Consider the following 14,618-nt stretch of genomic DNA (forward strand, 5'->3'; position numbering starts at 1 on the left):
CCTGTAGAAGGGAAGACAGGAATCTAGCATAACTTTTTAGCTTTTGTAGTTGGGAGATTTGTCAGTTAACCCCCAAAGTTGGCTCTATAAGAAATATGTTGTTTATAGCCCTTTTGTTAGAAGAAACTAAATTTTGAGGGGCTTTGAGAAAACATACATTATGTGTACTTTTGAATGAGCTTTGAATTGGTAGGCTAAAGCCATCCTGGAAGGCAATTTGGAGCTTGCATACACTTTGACCCAGGTATATTAACCACCACTAAACCTATACTACAAAGGAGAAGAAGAAAAGTGCCTACATGATGTGCAAAATACAGGAGTTCTTTTGTGGTAGCCAAAAATTAGAAAATAAATGGGGGGGAGGGAAGTGTCATCTTGGAAATGACTAAACAAATTGTGCAGGGATATAATGGGATATTATTCTGTCATAAGATGACAAAACGGACAGTCTTAGAGGACACTGGGATGACCTCTCTGATTTGATGAGAGGGATGTGAGCTGAGCCATACACTAATAACACGAAGACGACTTGGAAAGACTGAAACCTCTGATCACTGCGAGGGTTGAAGCATAAGTCCAAAAGAATGAAATCAGGAAGAAGGCCTTTCACCTGGCTGAGAGATGAATTGAAAATGAAGAGAAGACATTTTGTGCTTGGCTAACGTGGGACTATGAAGCTATGTTTTGACGGCCTTATTTTTCATGGTGTTTTTATTTTTGGCTGGGCGGAGCTGGGAGGAGTAGTGTGAAGGTTATTAATAAGAGAAAAAATATACATAATGCCTTTTGTACCAAGACAAAACATGGAGGAGAGAAGGGAAAAGAGGAACTTGAAAGGTCTTCCCACCTTCTTAAAGGTATGGTGTGGTAACAGTGCAGTTTTGTTGAAAGGAGGGGAGAATCCCTGGTACTTTTTCATTCTCATTGTTTCCCCTCCTCCATCCTTAATTCAGGCCCATCACTAACTCCTCTGGGTCATTGTTGCAGCTTTCTATGGGTCAATAGGAATTAAGAACCTGTGTTGGACATATGAAGACCAAATTAAAAAAAAAAAAGTCTTTCTTTCAAGTTTACATCAACCTTGTCTCCCTTACTCTAATGTGTTTTGACTCAGAAGCACCTACTATGTACCAGCCTTGAGGAAACACAAAAAAAAGAATAATCCCTGCCTTTCAGGAGCTGACCTCGCACGGAAGGAGAAGGTCAACAAACCCCAGAGTCCTCTTTCAGCAAATACTAAATAAAAGAAAAAGCAGCCAAAGTCAATGAGTGTTCAGTACTAACTGATGGAGTGATGGGACCTGGACCCTGAATTTTCCCATACATTTCTGCAGCCCAGATCACTGGCTATTTTTCTGAATCATCTGGCCCAGCCCACTTAGATACTCAACAGTCATTTCACAGTGGCTCTTAATCCACCGCAGACCAGTTAACTCCTTTAACCTCTGCCTCCCCAGGCTATTTACCACTCCTTAATCCCATCTAGATCTCACTGTCTTTTTTTGTATATAAGTATCAATCTCACGCCATCAAAGGCTCAGATTCATTAGGCATCTAGCCTGAACTATTGGCTAAAATAAACCCTGCTACTTTGAAAGAAGGCTTGAGTGCTTGAATTCTTTCCAGGCCAACACACATTGTACCCTTACAAACCCTAAACCATATCAGTTATTATGTGCCAGGCACTGTGCTAAGTGCTGAGGATACGATGAAAGGCAAAAACGCTGATCCTGACTTTGAGGAGGTCTGGTTAGAATGGGGGAGATGGCATGTAAATAATTATGTATATACAAGACACACACAGAGTACGTAGAAGGTAATTTCAGAGTATAGGACACTGGGGCAGGGGCAGGGAATGGGCTTGGGAAGAGTCTGTAGAATATAGAATCTGAACTGAGTCTTGAAGGAAGTCAGGGATACTATGATGTGGAGGTGAGAGCAGAATTTTTCAAGAATGGAAACAATTAGGGCAAAGTCTGGAAGAGTGTCATATAAAGAATAGCAAGTGTGGGGGTGCAGAGCCAAGATGACTGAGTAACAGTGCACACTTTCTAGAGTGCTGCCCCCAAGCCCAGCCAAATACCTGTAAAAAATGGCTCTAAACAAATTCTGGAGCTGCAGAACCCACAGAATGATGGAGTGAAGCATATCTCCAGCTCATGACAGACTGGAAGGGTGCTGGGAAGCATCTATTGTGCCATGCAGGGGCAGGGCACAGTCTAGTGTGGGCCATGCTAGCACAGACAGGACCTGAGCAGGTCTTGGGGAGACTGAATCTCTAGCACCTGTGGCAGTTTCCAGACTTCAGGACCCCCAAAATTTGCTGAGGACAAATTGGAAGGTCAGTGGAAAAAGCCTATGGAACCAGTGTGGGAGAGAGGAATAGTCCAGCCCCAGAGCAGCAAAGGGGGAAGGAGGCAGAGGAACCCACAGCAGCAGCAGGGGCAGCTGCAGTCACTGTTTCTGGAGCTCTAGGCCCACAGATTGTGGGGGAATCAAGCAGCTGACAGTACATCCCCCACCCCCACTGGAAGCAGAGATCTACCTTGACAAAGAGCTCAAAAGTCAAGTAAATGGGAAATAGGCAAAAACCGGAAAAAGAAACAGACTATAGAATCTTACTTTGGTGACAAGGAAGACCAAAGCATGCAAACAGAAGAAAACAAAGTCAAAGCTCCTTCATCCAAACCTCCAAGAAAAATATGAATGGGTCTCAGGCCATGGAAGAGCTCTAAAAGGATTTTGAAAATCAAGTAAGAGAAGTAGAGGAAAAATTGGGAAAAGAAATCAGAGTGATGCAAGAAAATCATGAAAAATGAGTCAACTGCTTGATAAAGGAGACCCAAAAAAATGCTGAAGAAAATAACTCTGTAAAAAATAGATTAACCCAAATAGCAAAAGAGATCCAAAAAGTCAATGAAAAGAAGAATGCCCCCAAAAGCAGAACTGCCCAGATGGAAAAAGAGATCCAAAAGCTCATTGAAGAAAATATGTCCTTAAAGATTAGAATGGAGCAGATGAAAGCTAATAACTTTATGAAAAATCAAAAAAAATTATAAAACAAAACCAAAGGAATGAAAAAATAGCAGATAATGTGAAATATCTCACTGGAAAAACAACTGACCGGGAAAATAGATCCAGGGGATACAATTTAAAGATTATGGGACTACCTGAAAGCCATGATCAAAAAAAGAGCATACACATCATCTTTCATGAAATTATCAAGGAAAACTGCCCTGATATTCTAGAACCAGAGGGTAAAATAAATATTGAAAGAATCCACCAATCACCTCCTAAAAGAGATCTGAAAAGGAAAACTCCTAGGAATATTGTAGCCAAATTTCAGAGTTCCCAGGTCAAGGAGAAAATATTTCAGGCAGCCAGAAAGAAACAATTCAAGTATTGTGGAAATACAATCAGGATAACACAAGATTTGGCAGCTTCTACATTAAGGGATCAAAGGGCTTGAAATATGATATTTCAGAAATCAAAGGAGCTAGGATTAAAATGAAGAATCACCTACCCAGCAAAATTGAGTATAATACTTCAGGGGAAAAAATGGTCATTCAATGAAATAGAGGACTTTCAGGCATTCTTGATGAAAAGACCAGAGCCGAAAAGAAAATTTGACTTTCAAACACAAGAATCAAGAGAAGCATGAAAAGGTAAACAGCAAAGAGAAGTCATAAGGGACTTACTAAAGTTGAACTGTTTACATTCCTACATGGAAAGATAATATTTGTAACTCTTGAGACTTTTCTCAGTATTTGGGTAGTGGGAGAGATTATATACATATAAACAGAGGGCCCAGGGTGAGTTGAATAGGAAGGGATGATATCTAAAAAAATAAAATTAAGAGGTGAGAGAGGAATATATTGGGAAGAGAAAGGGAGAAATGGAAAGGGGCAAATTATCTCATAAAAGAGGCAAGAAAAAGCTTTTCCAATGGAGGGGAAGAGTGGGGAGGTGAGAGGGAAAAAGTGAAGCTTACTCTCATCACATTTGGCTTAAGGAGGGAATAATCTGCACAACTCAATTTAGTATGAAAATCTATCTTACACTATAGGAAAGTAGGGGAAAACGGGATAAGTGAGGTGTGAGGGGGGAATGATAGAAGAGAGGACAAATGGGAGGAGGGGGTAATTAGAAGTAAACACTTCTGGGGAAGAACAAGGTCAAAAGAGAGAATAGAATAAATGGGGGGCAGGAAAGGATGGAGGGAAATATAGTTAATATTACACAACATGACTATTATGGAAGTCGTTTGCAAAACTACACATATGTAACCATATATTGAATTGCTTGCCTTCTCAGTGGGGATTGGTGGGAGGGAGGAATGGAGAGAAGTTGGAATTCAAAGTTTTAAAAACGAATGTTAAAAACTGTTTCTGCATGCAACTGGGAAATAAGAAATACAAGTAATGGGGTATAGAAATCTATCTTGCCCTACAAGAAAACCCAGGAGATGGGGATAAGGGATGGGAGGGGTGTGATAGAAGGAAGGGCTCATTAAGGGGAGGGGTAATCAGAATGTATGGTGTTGGGGTGGGGGAGGGGAGAGATGGGGAGAAAATTTGGAACTCAAAATCTTGTGGAAATGAATGTTGAAAACTAAAAATAAATAAATTAAAAAGTGCCAGGCCTAGAGGCCTAAGGGCTACCCGAGTCTTACCTTACCTATCGCAGGTCTTCGGCTGGCCAAACCGGATAAACGTATGAGAGAAGAGATTTTCCAGAGTTGAACAAGGGTTAGGCTTTATTCAGGGTCTTGGTTACATGTGCAGGGGGAACTTTTCCTGCGGAGAGAGAAATCTCCCAAGGAGGCAAAGATCTTACAGTAAGAGAATGGAAGTGGAAGTGGAAGAGGGAGAGAGGGGAGAGGGAAGAAAAAAGAGAGGAGAGAAGGAAGAGGGGCCTTCTGTCCTCTAAGGACCCCTCAGCGCTAAGAGCGCCTTCAGGCTTTCCTGACCTTACTTAAGCTCTCCCACCGCATAGTTTGCTCCTGAATACCGTGCCTGTTAGACAACAATAGGTGTGCTCAGACCCCCGGGCCAATCTCAAGGGCAGGAATGCTATCTCCCAGCAAGTTTCCCACAGGAAGAGGCGGAAATGCACGAGATAGCCTGGTCTCACACCTCAATTCCCTGCTGTTCCCTGGGGGGCCTCATGAGAACTCTAAGGTTTAGAAGTCCTCACCTTTACCCGCCCGAGACTGTCCACATGGAACTGAGCTTACCCCCCCAACAAAAAAGGAAAAAAAAAAGAATAGGAAGTGGGCCAGTGAATTTGGATCATAGAATTTGTGGATGGAAGGAATAAATAAGAGAACTGAAAAGGCAGAAAGGGGGCCAGGTTGTGAAGGGCCTTAATAGTCAAATAGAGAATTGTATATTTGGTCCTGAAGGTAACAGGAAAGCACTGGCACGTATTGAGTAGTGGAGTGAGATGATCAGATCTATGCTTTAGGAAAATCACTTTGGTAGTTGAGTAAAGAATGAACTGGATTGGGGAGAAGCTTCCAGGAAGCCAATTAAGGAGGCCATTAAAGATGTCTGGGCAAGAGGTGACAAAGAGGCAAACTAGGGTGGTGTATGTGTGATTGAAGACAAGGGCATGTATGAGATGCTGTGAAATGACAAGATTTGGTAGCAGGTTGGGTATAAGAATGAGATAGAGTGAGGAGTCAAGGATGGCACAGAGATCTTGAGCCTAGGTGACTGGGATGATGGTGGTATCCTGGACAGTTTAAAAAGAAAAAAGTTTAGAAGAAAAGAGAATTTGGGGGAGTTCTGTCTTGGACATGTTGAGTTTGAGATTCCTTATAAGACCTTAAGTTCAAGTTATCTAAAGGCAGTTTTGCCAAATGTATCACTGGTTTAAATGTAAACTTATTTATAAAACTCCCTGGAAGAAGATGGCAGGAGATTGTGAGCTAATGTGGCTGGTGTTTTTGTTTTTTTGTTTTTATAAACTGATTAAAAGAAAATGAAAGAAAAAGAACAGTCATAGGAAGTTTGACATGATGACAATATCCAACTGAGATTATCCCAAGAGTATTTATAGATGAAACTAAGAGGAAAACAAACACAGAAAGTGGAAGAGGCTTGCCACCATTTCTGCAATGGAATCTTATCTATGACATTGGAATCACCACTTTTGTACTTGTAACCTGATATGATTTTTAAGAAGATGAAATTAGAGTCAGCAATAGGACTAGACCATATGTACCTGGAAGAGATCCATGTTGGAACCAATGCAATTTTGGAAGCAATGAAATATCCATCCTCAAGATATTTTGGAGAAAATACCAAAAAACTGGAAGAATCTCCTGGACTCATCTTTCTCTCCAAAATTCACTTCTCTTCTGAGCTCCCCAATTACTGTGGAGGGCATCACCACCTCTCTAGCCACCCAAGTTCATAACCTTGGCGTCATCCTCTACTCATTCTTCTCTCCTCTCATATCCAATCAGTTCTGAAACCTGAAATGGACGGACCGAGACAGGCACAGGCAAGAGTCAATTGAGAATTTGGGAGCGTCTTTATTAGCTGGCAGCTGTCCACAAAGGAGGCAGCCCCAAACAAAGGTGTGTGTGCCTTTTAAGCATCTTAGCACTTCCTGGTACAGCCTTGTGGTTCCAATAGCACACATTTTTCACAAAACAGTTTTGACAGGGGTTCCTAGGTGCTGCTAGGCAAGGGGTCACAACAGAGAGGGGGGCCCAAGCAGCTGCCAGGCAAAGGGGTACAACAGAGAGGGGGGCCCAAACAGCTGCCAGGCAAAGGGGTACAACAGAGAGGGGGGCCCAAGCAGCTGCCAGGCAAAGGGGTACAACAGAGAGTGGCTGCTAGGTGAAGGGGCACAACAGAAAGTGGCTACTAGGCAAAGGGGCCCAACAGAAAGTGGCTACTAGGCCCTACCCTACCTAGAAACTCAACAGACATTTCTCAACCCAGGGGCTCTGGGGGGGAGGGGAAATAATGTCCACTTCAAAGCCTTTTCATTCCTATTTCTACATCTCTTGCATATCTCCCTCCTCCATACTCACACAACCTAGGGGCCATCTTCCATTGTCCTGATCCATATCTTGCCACTGGACACAGATGGTTCTGGAGGAGAGAGTGAGGCTGCTGACCTTGCATAGATAACTCTCCCATACTTAAATCCATTTCACTTGCAAAGCAAGGCATCACTTCCCTAATGTCATGGTCCTGTTTGAGTATGAAGTACAAACAATAACTCTCACCTTAGTGTAGGCCAAATTACCTCTGGCCCAAAGCATTACAATAACCCCCTATTTGTTCTCCCTATCCCAAGTCTCTCTGGACACCAATCCATTCTCTACACATTTGCCCAAAGTGATTTTCCCGAAGCCTACATCTCTATGATCAGATAGAACTCCTCTGGTCTTTATCTTCTCGACCTGACTGCCTTCTTCCTACCGTTCAACCTTCTTCCACGTTACTTTTCTCTTCAGGAGCCCTGCTTCCTGTTCCTCACATAAGACACTCCATTCATCCTGGTGCATTCTTTTTCTTTACCTCTGCCTCTTGGAATCCCTGATTTCCTTCAAAACTCAGCTCAAGCACCACCTTCTTCAACACGGAGCCTTTCTTGGTTCTCCCAAGTGCTAGTGCCCTCCCTCTGCAAACCACCTTGTACTCATTTTGTACAAACTTCATCTAGGTTTATTTATGCACATTTTGGCTCTCCTGTTTAAATGTAGGTTACTTGAGTGCGGGAACTGTTTCAATTCTGTCTTTGTATCTCCAGTGCTTTGTATAGTCCCTGGCAGCAAGGTGGCCCAGTGGATAGAAGTCAGGAAGACCTGACTTCAAGTTTCATCTCAGACACTTAATAGCTGTGTGATCCTAAGCAAGGTTAAGTAACCTTGAAATGGCTGTTTTCTCATTTAGAAAATGGTATAATGATAGCATCCACCTCTTTCAGGGTTGTCGGGAAGATCAAATGAGATAACATAAGTCAAACCTTAAACCTATATATAAATGCTACTTATTATTATTAGGCATAATAATAAATAATAAAACAAATGCTTATTGACTGATGGACAATATTATTACCAAATGTGAGAGACAGCAAAAAGTTAAGTTTCCACAGAAGTTATTTTTAATTGATGAAGTCACTGAGAATAAGTTGGATGATAAGAAGGCTAGCAGATTACAGGTGGACTCAACCACTCAGGAGACAGACAAGTAGCCTTCAGAAAACCCCAGAATCAGGATAGGGTCGATCTGGCCTGAACTGGTTCAGAAATATGACCAGGAATAACCGGAAGTAAACTTTTCTTTTTTGCACTTGCTTAATAAGCTACTTGTATATTAACTTCTCTGCCCAGCAGGGAGAGAAAGCACAAAATTAGGCACATTTCATATGTAGAGAAAAGAGGGAAAACATATAAAGGAGGTATGTAATGGGTGTGTAAAGAAGGTGGTGACCTAAAGGAGAACAGACCAATCCATGCCCTGATAGGAGGATTTGTTTTGAATTAATTGTAAAAGCTCTTCTCACTTCTGTACTCAGTGCTCCCTCCTCCTGAAAAGAGTGTGGGGGCCACTTTGGCCAAAGTATTCCATTCCTCTAAACTCTGCTATGATAAATCTTCCTTGATACCTAATTACTGTCAAGCATGTCTCTAACAAAAAAAAATGTGATAAAGGCTAACTGTAAAATACTTATCTACGTCAGCTTTTTCACTTCTCTTCATACGAGTGCTCTAGGTACACCTCAAGGACACCCATATTGAAATTCTGAAAAAGCAATGCTTGATTTTCTAGAATAAATCACACATTCAGTCGTGTCATTAACTAAGAGATATAGAGAATGCAAGATCCTGCTGTTTTATATGGTCCACTATTACACAGGATGTATACAAAGAGGTGAGGGAAGGGGAATGAGCCTTTACTGAAATAGTGTGTACTCTGTGCCAATCATTGTGCTGTGTTCTAGCAAATATTACCTCATTCATGGTAAACATGTGAAGTGAGTGCTGTTATTATCCCCAGTTGAGGGAAATGAGTCACATATCTAATAGGGAATGTACATATATTATTCTTAAACCCATTGATTAACTCTTTCTATATACCTTGAATACCAAATCCTTACTAGAGAAACTTGACACAAAGATTTTTTCCCATTTGACCACTTCCCTTCTTATCTTAGTTGCCTTAAAAATATCTGTGCAGTAGCTTTTTCAGTTTCAAGTAATCCAAGTTCTCTGTTTTATCTTTTGTGATTGTCTCTGTTCCATTTGGTTAAGAATACATATATGAGCTATAGCTTCAGAAGGTACATGATCTGTTTCTCTTCTAATTTATTTATAGTATGATCTTTAATATTAAAATCATATATCATTTAGAATGTATTGTCAGTGTGGTGTCAGATGTTGGTCTAAGTCTAATTTCTGCAAGACTACTTCCTAGTTTTCAAGTAAAAGTGGTGTTCCATGATGGGGGGAGACAGAAACACAGTTCCATTCATTGAGGAGAGCTAAATTTTATGAAAGCAAAATGCTCTAGAGGAGCGAAGATGTACTCCAAAGTGTTCTTCTAAGAGTGGGATACTTAAACCGTGATCTTGGTGACTGACTGAAGCTGGTCAATTTGCATGTCAAGATTCAGGGCACGCAGGGGATTTTAGAAGTACACAGGTGCAGAGGGGAAAGACAAACTGGTAGTTGGCAGGATATTATTTTTGGATACACAGATGTACTAACTTTAAAAATATAACTATTAGTATTTTTCTATGACCTAATCTACAGCAATGGTTTCCATGCATAGATTCTATGAACTACAGTTTTCTTTGAGGAGAGACTGTCATGGTGGTCTCAGAACCACACGGCCTTATTTTACAACATATCCTACATATATTCTACAACATATTGACCACATATTAAAAGTGTAAATTAATTTTGGTTGTGTTGTCTTTTTAATTATTTTGGCACAACCTAGCCATGAGCATTGAATATTCCTTCAGCTCTTTAGGTTGTTGTCCAATTCTTTAAGGAGTATTTTGTAATTGAATCTATGTAAGTCTTTTGTGTGCTTCTGGAGGTTGATCTCCTGGTATTTTATGCGTCTTATAGTTATTTGGAATGGGATTTCTTTTTCTGTTATTGCTTCTTGTGTTTTATAGAAATGCTGTTGATTTTCAAGGATTTGTTTTGTAACATGCGCATTTGCTAAGGCTATTGTCTCCATTACTATCTTGGTTGATTCCCTGAGATTTTCCACATAAACTACTATGTTATCAGCAAACAGTGACAGCTTTATTTCCTCTTTACCTGTCTTTATTTTTTAAATTCTTGTCTCTTATCTTTTTGCTAATACTGGCATTTTCAGAACTATATCTAATAATAATGAGAAGAGTGAGCACCCTTTTTTCACTCCTGTATTTATTGGAAAAGCTTCTAATGTATTCCCATTGTATGTGGTACTTGCTTTTGGTTTTAAATAGGCCAGTTTTTAGAATCTTAAAAAAAAAAAAGGTCCCTCTATGGTCTATACCAATACTTTGTAGGGTTTTTAGTATAAAGAAAGCGGTACCTTGTCAAAGATTTTTCTGCATCTATTTAAATAATCATATAATTTTGGATATTTTGATTTTTAACACAATTAATTATGTTGATTGCTTTCCTAATGTTGAACCATCTTCAAATTCATGGTATAAATTTTGGATAAATCAAGTAATCTGATAGCATTTTGCTTAATTTTTTTTTTTTGAGAAAATACTCTTTAATGATACTGGTCCATAATTTTCTTTCCATGTCTTATATTTCTCTCTTAGGTGTTAGGATTATGTTTGTCTCATTAAAGGATTCTGTTAGGGTTCTTTCTCAATTTTTGAGAATAATTGGGGTAGTATGAATACTATTGTTTACAAGTTTGATAGAATTCTCCATCCAGTCCAGTGGTTTTGTTGAGTTCCTTTACAGCTAGATCTATTTCCTTTTCTGAGATTGGATTATTTAAGATCTCTGTCTGTCATTCTGATAGTTTGGTTATTTCATATTTTTGAAGAAATTAATTCCTTTATTTCTGTAATTTTCTCAGTTTTGTTAATCTATTACTGCACATAATATTCTGACTATTCTTTTCATTTCTTTTGGTTTTACTGTGCTTTCACCTTCATCCCCAGTCTTCTTGAGTTTTGTCTTAATACTGGCCTGCAATAACTCTGGAGAGAATGAGGCTGATGTCTCACTTAAATCCTGTTCACTAACATCCCTCTCAGGGGACCCAACCTGCCAGTTCACATTGGAGAATGATGCTGTTTCTCCCTTACTTTTCTTATTTTCTTCTGTTTCTTCTTCCTTCCTTTTTTTCCTCCTCCTCCGCCTCCTCCTGTTCTTCTTCTTTTCTTTTTCCCTCACCACATGTGGTCCCTCTTTCCACTTGGGGCATCATGCCGTTACTTGTAGGTGCTCTATCCAAAAAATATAATTTTTGGTCACTTATATTTTGTAAAATATCTTGGGGTTTGGAGGATAGATTTTTTAAAATTCTGTATTTATTTATTTTAAATCTGGGACAATTCTTTGTCCTGCAGTTTGTTTTCATGATCTCTTGAAATATAGCTCTGAAAAAAACATTTTATAAGAGCCCATTGTGATTCAATTGAGCTACTTGAGCTTTCCAATCCAAATCACTCTGGCTTTCACCAAATAGCCAACAGTAGGCTCCAGCCCAAACCTCTGTTGCTCATTGTTTGGGTTTTGATAGTTTAGAGTAGTGTAAATAGCAATTGTTTTCTATTTTGGCCAAAAACACGAGGATATTTCCCTTCCAAATTGATACTTTTGTGATTGCAAGCTAGGCCTTTTTTTTTTTTTTTTTCCAATTCTTACCTTGTCATTAGTTACTGAATGGACATTGCCTCAGATAAACTGAGACCAGGCAAAGACCTTAATTTAAAAAGGCCAAGGACACCCACTGCATCTTGGGCCATCTCCAGTTATCTTGACTTTTGTCTTGGCACTGCACTTTGATGATTCCTGAGGACAGAGTGAGGCTGATGACTTTGCACAGCCCTGCCTCATTTAAATCCAATTCACACCCAAGTCAAGATATTACCCCTATGACACCACTGGTCCTTTTTAAGAATGAAGGACCACCACCAACAAATTATTTCACCTTGCTCATTTGCTCTTTTATTGATTTCATTTTCTTCTATCTTCTTTTTAATCAAATTAGCTAAGGGTTTATCATTTTAATTAGTCTTCAAAAAAATGGCTTTTACTTTTATCTATCATTTCTATTTTCCCCAATTTATCTATTTCTCTCCTAATTTTTTTTATATCTCTTCCTTTGTGCTTATTTTAGGGTTGTTTATTTGTTAATTCTCTAATTTTTTTTAGGATGCATATTTAGTTCATTAACCTTATTTTTCTATTTTGTTAATATATGATTGTAAGGATATGATTTCCCTCTAAGGAGTGCTTTAGCTGCATCCCAGAAATTTTATGTTGTTTCATCATTATCACTTTCTTTTAAATAGTTATTAATTATGTTTTTTGGCCACACATTATTTAAGAGTTCATTGTTAAGTGTCCATTTACGTCTCTATCTTTTGTTTGTGGTCCCTAAATCAATTTATATTCTTATTGCATTATGGTCTTTAAAGGATTCATTGGGCATTTCTGCCTTTTTACAATTGTTTGCAATACCTATGTGCCCTAGTGCAATGTCAAATTTTCTAAAATTTCCATATGGTGCAGAGAAATATGTATATTCCTTTGCTGTCCCATTTAGAGGACACTGTAAATCTTTTAACTTTAGTTTTTCCAGGAATTTTTTCAGTTTAACTTTTTTCTTTTGTTTATCTTTCTCTTAGACTTATCTAAAACTAATAGAGGAATACTGAAGTCTCCTGTTGCTTTTGTGTTGCTGTCTATGTCTTCTTGAAGCTTAGGTAATGTTCCTTTTATGAATTTGGATGCTAAGGCATTTGGAGCATTTACATTTATTACTTATATTGGTTTGTTGTCTTTTGTTCTTTTCAATATAATATAGTTTCATTTTTTTCTTTTTTGACTGTTTATTTTTGTTTTGTCTGATAGCATGATAGCAACTACTGATATTTTGGATTTACTTGAGGTACAATAACTTTTTTCCATTCCCTCAATTTTATTTTGTGTATTTTTTTAACTTATTTTTTGTAAGTAACAGATTGTAGGGTTTTGGTTTCTTATGTAATCTGTCATTCATTTTCATTTTATTGGGGTTTTTAAAAATAATTTTCTTCATCTGCTTCTTTTTGTTTGTTACCCTTTTCCTTTAGGATTTTGTTCCTCTTTCCTGCTTTTTATCTGGTTATATATTTCTATCCCCTTTTTTTCCCTCTCAGCCAGGTAAGTTCAATACTTAACCTGTTCATTACTTTTTAAAAATGTCATTTGTTTGTGCCCCTTTTGAAAAAGGATTTCTTTCACTCTCTTCATTATCTACTTTCTCTTTCTGTTTATGTTAGACCTTTATTCTCTGGTTCATGATAAACATAGGATCTCTCACTTTTCTCTGTATTCTTCATACAATCAAAGTTTCCAAAGAATCCATGCTGAAATCTTCCCTCTACATTCTTTCTGTTACTGCCTTGTAGGTTTACCCTGTGTATTCCCCTTTTCTATTGTGCCTCACTCTCAGAATAATGCCAATTATTGTAGGTGTCAGGAAAGCTAGGATAGGGTACTTCTCTCCCCCTGATTTAGATTACAAGGATCCTGTAGACCCTTTCCCCCCTACATTTTGCCTGGAAATCTCTTTCTAGGGTCCATGCTCTCCCACTCCTCTAGGTGCCAGCTGCTCCCAGGGCTTTCAGTTCTCCCCCTTCCCAGACAAGTAGACTTTTCAGGGGTCAAATTCTCCCCCCTACATACACACCTCATCCAGTGTAAAGTCCTCATTTTCCTTTAATCATAATAGTGTTCATCAGTGGAATTCTATGGGCTCTTCTCTTCTTGAGACCACAAAGATTGCCTTCCCCTCTTACTATCCTTTAATTTGAGCCCAGAATATGTCGCTCCTCTCTATCCCCTTCCCTTCTCCCCCATCACATACCCCCCCATGTTGTAATGTAGTCCCACAAAAGAAGTATTCACCTGTAGACTGGGTAACTCTAGGCTCTGTCCATAATTCCCCATCTATTTCTTCACTGTTGCCTCTTCCAGATTTCCACTTTTTTGTATTTACCTGTCTGTGAACATATATCTCCCTAGTGTAATATAAGCTCCTTGAGTTAATGGAACTTCATTTTTTTTTGTCTCTCACATAACAAAGTATTTGTTTGTTAGTTGGTTCATCTGTTTATTAATTGATTTCTTTATTGATATACACACAAAAAATAACAAGAAAGAAATTATTCAAGAAAAATCTAATTTTAAAAAAGATGTGGGCTAGTCATGTCATTTAACAAGAATCATAGAAAAGAGATGGAAAATTCAGATACTGAACTCATATCTATGAACTCTCAAATTACCTAAAAGAAGGCTTCTAAAATATTGGATAGCTCCTGTGTGGAAGATTTCTGGACAAGAATCACATAGGAAGAAAAAGTATGGGTTGGTTTGTAGTAGACAGAGGAAGTACACGCAAGAATGAGACCAG

Source organism: Notamacropus eugenii, chromosome 5, assembly GCF_028372415.1.
Source record: "Notamacropus eugenii isolate mMacEug1 chromosome 5, mMacEug1.pri_v2, whole genome shotgun sequence".
Classification (NCBI taxonomy): Eukaryota; Metazoa; Chordata; class Mammalia; order Diprotodontia; family Macropodidae; genus Notamacropus; species Notamacropus eugenii.